Source organism: Harpegnathos saltator, unplaced genomic scaffold (genome assembly GCF_003227715.2).
Source record: "Harpegnathos saltator strain DR-91 unplaced genomic scaffold, Hsal_v8.6 scaffold166, whole genome shotgun sequence".
Taxonomy (NCBI): Eukaryota; Metazoa; Arthropoda; class Insecta; order Hymenoptera; family Formicidae; genus Harpegnathos; species Harpegnathos saltator.
The window spans coordinates 1,124,701-1,132,235 of record NW_020229946.1 but is presented as its reverse complement, the minus strand read 5'-3'; positions in this window follow the sequence as shown (position 1 = coordinate 1,132,235).

Genomic DNA, 7,535 nt, shown 5'->3' with positions numbered 1-7,535 from the left:
TTCATTTACGAGGGTGGTCTGATAAGTACTTAGCTTACAAAAGAAAAACGAAAATTTTGGAAAAGTGGCGATTTATTTCTCAACATAGTCTCCTTTTAGCTCGATACACTTGACCCAGCGATGCTCCAACTTCTTTAACCCGTCTGAAAAATATATTTTCTCGAGGTCTGCAAAGTAGGCCTCCGTGGCGGCGATGACCTCCTCATTCGACTCAAATTTCTGCCCGCCGAGTGACTTTTTCAAGTTTGGAAACAAAAAGAAGTCGCACGGGGCCAAATCTGGAGAATACGGTGGATGGGGCAGCAGTTCGTAGCCCAATTCGACCAATTTGACCGTGGCGAGGGCGGAGGTGTGAGCCGGTGCGTTGTCATGGTGGAAGAGCACTTTTTTCTTTACCAAATGGGGCCGTTTTTCCTGCAATTCGGCGTCGAATCGGCCCAATAATTCGGCATAGTACAGCCCTGTGACCGTTTTGCCCTTCTCCAGGTAGTCGATGTAGATCACACCTTGTGAACCCCAGAAAACGGTGGCCATCACCTTTCCGGCCGATAGGACAGTCTTCGCCTTCTTCGGAGCACGTTCGCCGGGTGAAGTCCACTGTTTCGACTGTTCCTTGGTCTCTGGTGTGTACCAGTGGATCCATATTTCGTCGACGGTCACGAAATGACGCAGAAACTCTTTCGGATTGCTCTTAAACAGCGTCAAACACTGCTCTGAAGTGGTCTCACGGTTGCGCTTGTTATCCGGAGTGAGCAAACGCGGCACTCATCGCGCCGACAGCATTTTCATGCCCAAAATTTCATGTAGGATATGATCCACGCGGTCTTTTGAGATACCTACTGTCTCAGCTATCTCGCGCACCTTCAATCGGCGGTCTGCCAATACGAGATCGTGGATTTTTGTCATGTTATCCTCCGTGGTAGCCGTTTCCGGGGCACCTGGGCGTGGCTTATCAAAAACCGACGTGCGACCACGTTGAAACTCGTTAAACCAATTTTTGAAGGTCGCCATCGAAGGAGAAGAGTCACCGTACACAGCATCCAAGCGCTCTTTGATTTCGCTGCGCGATTTCCCTTCCAAAAACAAGAATCGAATCACCGACCGATATTGCTCTTTTTCCATTTTTCTAAAACCCGCGGACACGCCCGCTTCCACACGCGGTCAAAACAAAACTACGAGTCCGATTCGGCTGAAATTTCGACAGTAGCCGTCTACGAGAATGTACTACACGATAGTAAATTTCTCTTGCGATAGTGGCGCCATCGGGCGGTGAGGCTAAGTACTTATCGGACCACCCTCGTACAATATACGTACAATATACGGTGTCTGTATACCTGAAGAAAGGTGTGGTATTCCCGAGATCGAACGTTTCCAGCATTATCTTGCCAGCAACGTGATCGTTGTTTATTACTTTAGTTCCTTAGCACGTGATGCGCCCCCTATGTACGATTGTAGCAGCGTACTCACGGGCGCGAAGCTAAAATGACTCTGAATATTATGTACTACGAAAAATCCCGGCATTACAATTGTTACGTCCTAGAGGAGGAACGCAACCTTTTCGTTCGCAGGAAAGGCGAACCTCGTTCGTACACGCGTGTCAGTGAACGGGTCAGGGACCCGACGGGTCCCTTTACTCGGACACTGACGTACGACGAGCGGTCCGCTTTTCGGTCAAGGACGCGAGTCCCTTTACCGGGGATAGGACCATGAGTTGACTGTTGGAAGGTGGGGTGATGTTGAAATTAATTGGTGATAATAACTATTAACAGATTTATTGAAATAAAGATGACAAAATGATATTGCAGTACGGTTTGAATTAGCAAATTTGATAATAACGGCGCGGTTTGGATTTTTAAAGATTTATTAAGATAAATGCATTTAGACGAATGAGTGTATGTGTGTGTATGAGTGTATGAAATGGAAAAAGAAAGGGATGGGAAAGAGAACGAATATGAATAGGAAGTTAATCAAGTGAAGGGGAACGAGAGAGGTTTGGCGAATTTAGAGGAGTGGACAGTTCGGAAAAAGAGACGGGAGAATATGAGATTGAAGGGGTAGAAGGAGTGGATGCGCGTAGGGGAGAAGAGGTAGGAGTATCAGGGGATAAAATTTGAAAGAATAGGAAAGGAAGTAGGATTGTCGGGTCTGGATTGAAATCTATATCTAATCCGATGCTAATTATGTTTCTGATATATAATAACTGTTGATCAAAATTGTATGGGTCTCTTATCTCGTCAAAGAGGTGGAGGACCCGATGGATGGTTACACGTGAATGATAGTAGTGGCCCACTAAAACCGGATTCCGTAATAGCGGATGGAATTAACAAAATGGTAGTAGGGAAGGTGGAAGTAAAGAAAATGAAACTTACTGTTGATTACTGGAATGCGAGAAATGCACAAAATAACCGGTTGATTGGTGGCTCCTGCTCGGTTGGTTGGGATGAGTTGTGCGACTCCCTTCTGATTGTCCCTTCTGATTATGGCACAATAGCACTGATTTTAAATTTTAATTTTTCTTTTTCAAAAATAGGGAAGAGGACGCGTTTTTGCAAGTCTGACTTCTAGAATCTGAGTAGCTGAATGAGAGTGCGTGTGACTTTTTTCTGTCTCTCAGAGTAGTGTCGCGGAGGCGGATTACCGCGGCTTTTATACCGATAATCGGAGGCAGAAGCTATGAGGGTGGGTAGAGAGATGGCCTTTGAGGAAGGGGTGAATTGGTCTTAGTGGGAAAAAGTCTCAGCCATTAGAAATTAAGGATGAAGTTAAAAGACATCATGGGAGGAGACGGTTAGTTTTTGGAGATATGAATGTGAAAGGGCTAAAGGGTGGAGCGTGGATGTCTCATAGTTTTAGGTGGATATGATATGATTGGCTGAAATGGATTAGGCGCGACAAGCATGGAGGTAGTGGATTCTTGAGATAGAGAAATGTATATAAGTGGCAGGCTGGAAAAATCAAAATGCCGTAAATCAAAGGCTGAGATCAGATTTTACGACTATCAGTGAAGTAAACTTTGTTGGTTAACTGATAGGGCACATATGGTTTTGGATTGGGAAGATGTAAATTTCAAATTTTAGAGCAGGAATGCTCTGATTTGCTTTGTTTTACTGAAGGTTTGTTAGCGCGGAGTTTCAAATTTTTATAGCTAGGACGACGGACACATTTGGCGAACACTACCCAGATATAAACTTTAAACGAAGACGTGTAGATTTGTACAACAGGGCACTGTTTCCTGTTATAAAATTTTTCCCGAATCGCCTTTCATTTGGCGCGACGGCTGTTCGCCAGATGGGTCTGTTTCTTAATTTATATTTATATATTCCTATTATATATGTATACGAGGGCGATCCGATAAGTACTTAGCCTCACCGCCCGATGGCGCCACTATCGCAAGAGAAATTTACTATCGTGTAGTACATTCTCGTAGACGGCTACTGTCGAAATTTCAGCCGAATCGGACTCGTAGTTTTGTTTTGACCGCGTGTGGAAGCGGGCGTGTCCGCGGGTTTTAGAAAAATGGAAAAAAAGCAATATCGCTCGGTGATTCGATTCTTGTTTTTGGAAGGGAAATCGCGCAGCGAAATCAAAGAGCGCTTGGATGCAGTGTACGGTGACTCTTCTCCTTCGATGGCGACCGTCAAAAATTGGTTTAACGAGTTTCAACGTGGTCGCACGTCGGTTTTTGATAAGCCACGCCCAGGTGCCCCGGAAACGGCTACCACGGAGGATAACATGACAAAAATCCACGATCTCATATTGGCAGACCGCCGATTGAAGGTGCGCGAGATAGCTGAGACAGTAGGCATCTCAAAAGACCGCGTGGGTCATATCCTGCATGAAATTTTGGGCATGAAAAAGCTGTCGGCGCGATGGGTGCCGCGTTTGCTCACTCCGGATAACAAGCGCAACCGTGAGACCACTTCAGAGCAGTGTTTGACGCTGTTTAAGCGCAATCCGAAGGAGTTTCTGCGTCGTTTCGTGACCGTCGACGAAATATGGATCCACTGGTACACACCAGATACCAAGGAACAGTCGAAACAGTGGACTTCACCCGGCGAACGTGCTCCGAAGTAGGCGAAGACTGTCCTATCCTGTCGGAAAGGTGATGGCCACCGTTTTCTGGGATTCACAAGGTGTGATCTACATCGACTACCTGGAGAAGGGCAAAACGGTCACAGGGCTGTACTATGCCGAATTATTGGGCCGATTCGACGCCGAATTGCAGAAAAAACGGCCCCATTTGGCAAAGGAAAAAGTGCTCTTCCACCATGACAACGCACCGGCTCACACCTCCGCCCTCGCCACGGTCAAATTGGTCGAATTGGGCTACGAACTGCTGCCCCATCCACCGTATTCTCCAGATTTGGCCCCGTGCGACTTCTTTTTGTTTCCAAACTTGAAAAAGTCACTCGGCGGGCAGAAATTTGAGTCGAATGAGGAGGTCATCGCCGCCACGGAGGCCTACTTTGCAGACCTCGAGAAAACATATTTTTCAGACGGGTTAAAGAAGTTGGAGCATCGCTGGGTCAAGTGTATCGAGCTAAAAGGAGACTATGTTGAGAAATAAATCGCCACTTTTCCAAAATTTTCGTTTTTCTTTTGTAAGCTAAGTACTTATCGGACCACCCTCGTACATGTATGTACAATGATCACTTTTTTAGTTTACAATTGTATCCTGTAATGTCCCCATGGTAAAGTGTCTGTTGAGTCTGGTACGATATATCGCTTGTCATCATACGGACTCAGAGCAGTTTTCAGTTCGGACACGGTGTAGACTTTATGCATTTTGGATCGTATGCATGACTGACGACGTTACTTTTCGACCTCGTCTCTCAGACGCTGCATATAACCATCAAACGTTATAGTTCGTGCTACGTCGTTGGTCTTGACATCTTTCGCCTTCTTCGTGTCCTTTTTGCTGTCTACCTTTATCACGTACATCTTTGCTCTGATTCCGACGAATTCCGTCACAATCGCTCCGTTATTTTTATCTTTCATCAGACCCAGTACCTTCTTGTTGGCAAAGGATATATCGTACGCATTACCAGCGGGATAATCACTTGTATCAAACTTAGAAATATCGCATTTCATGTGTTCGAAAATATCATTGCATTGGATATGGTAGATTAAATTGTCAGTATCGGTGTACATTACTTTACATCTGTTCTGATACAGGATACAGGGGAGACATGTACTCGTGATGAAATTCGTACAAGCAGGTCTTGGATATGTCAAGGATACACATAGATCGGCTAGTTGAATTTCACCTCGAGTTTACGTAGCTCAACGGCGATTAAATTTTCCGAAAAGACACTTCTGCTATGAAAATTTGGTCTCGCGATCATTGCCTCAGCACCGTATCGTCCATCCCATTTTGTCAACAATTTTACGTCTACGTGATTGCTAACGTTTTCCATGGTTTTGCCGAATACGGCATTGTTCATCAATTTGTACAAATTTTTCTCGAAATCGTTTGTTGCGCGAAATCGTGTGTTCTAAACTGCGTGTTAAGTTCGATATAATCGAGGAGCCATGGAGATTGAGCAAATTTGTGTATGCGGTGTATCTTTCCAATACGAAGACCGTGACGCGTGCACTGCTGCAGGTTGCGATAATGAATCACATAACGCTGCTTATCGCATAAAGTTGCGAGAAGCTTATCTTGCCTTTTGTTCGGAGGTTTTCCCCGCGTCGGATAGAACGGTAAGTCAGTGTGCGCGTCGTGCAGATGTTGCGGATACTTCAAGTCGACCTCCAGAATATATCCTATGGGTGAATCTAACGCGATTGATGATACGTCGAAATTAGATACATCATCAATCCATCGAAATTCGGCGTATGGCAGCAGTTGACACATTGTCCAACCGTAGAAGTTATTTACATCGAAGTACATCAAGTATGATGACGGTTGCAATGGATCGTAAGACTGCATGTACTTGTTATTGGCCTTTGCGTATCTACCGGAATATTGACTGAGACCACCGCGAATACCGCGCTCGATGAACATAACCATGTCGATATCAGTGAGCAATTCGAAATTAACGTATGCTTCAACATAGCATCCCACACTGAAAGAAGGATTTGGTAAAAAGTAACAAAATTTGGTGTCTACTACTAAATAATTTAGGGAAATATGGTGGGCCAAACGTCTGGTAAAAGTTACGAAATAATTTGATTACATAAATTAAATATATAATACAAATAACCAGAATTTAGTTTTTTAAACTTCAAATTCAGGCCATGCAGATAAAGCTTTGTAAATATTATTAAATGATAGTTGTAGAAAACGACAGATTTTGTAATTATTACCAAGAAAATAGTTAAGGATAATAAGTAGCTTGTAAATAGTTACAAATGTTTAATAATCGTAACTATATATTTAAGTAAATGAAATAATTAATTTAGTAACTGTTATGAAATATTTGACTCTGATAAGTAAACAGTTTAGTAAGTATAACAAAATATTGGAAAAAGAGGAGTAAACTGTTTGGTAATTATTACTAAATATTTAATATGTAGAAGTATATTTTTGGTTAAAGAAACAATAAATTTAGTATTATGCAACTAAAAACAAGGATTCCGGATTAAGTTAGCTCAAGGATTATGTTCATCACGCTTTTTATTATGGTATTTATTGTGAAAAAAAGAGTAAAAAGAAATGGAAAAATGTTTCTTTTAGAATATAGGTTCTTCATGTCCTAAAAAGAACATTTAGCGGTTCTTTGTTACTGTTATTTTCACAAAAAATACCATAACAAAATACATGACCAACATGATCCTCTTGGACTAATTTAATTCAGTATTTCTCAATTTACCTTTTATTAAAATACTCAGGTTCAGTAAACAAGTTTTATTTGAAAATACATAATCAATATATTACTCTAATATAATACTAATACCTAAGTTGTCTCTAAATATAACAAAATTAAACGTCGAAAATGTAAAACGTAAAAATGTAATTTGTCCTCCATGTTGATTAATTAACAATAAAGAATTGCCATATGCGGTTTTTAATAAAATCTCCTTTAAATCAAATAGCTCCGTTTTGATACTTAAAATACTCTTCTCTTTATATCTCTTCTCTTCATGAGGTTGCGTATTTTCATTTACAATAGAAGATTCCAGAATATTATTGTTTGCACTGACATCTTCTATGACAATTATATTTTTATCTTCGTTTACAATATTTGTTACATCAAAAAGAATTAGCTCCGTGATACTTTTATTTATTACGTTAGAAATATCTTCGGATGCAAAATTGGCTGTTTTATTTAGAATCTGTAAAATAATATTAATGAAACAGAACAACATGAATAAGTAAAAAAGAAACAGGAAATAAAAGTAAGTAAAAGGATATATATATTATACAAACTGGCATAATAGTCATGTATGTTATATTTATTTTTTAAATTAAAATTATGATTTTCATTATATATCACACACACACACATACACAAATAGACAGACAGACAGGATATTTTCATACATTCCTTATATATGTATATACACATTTGATCTAAATCGTTATAATTCAT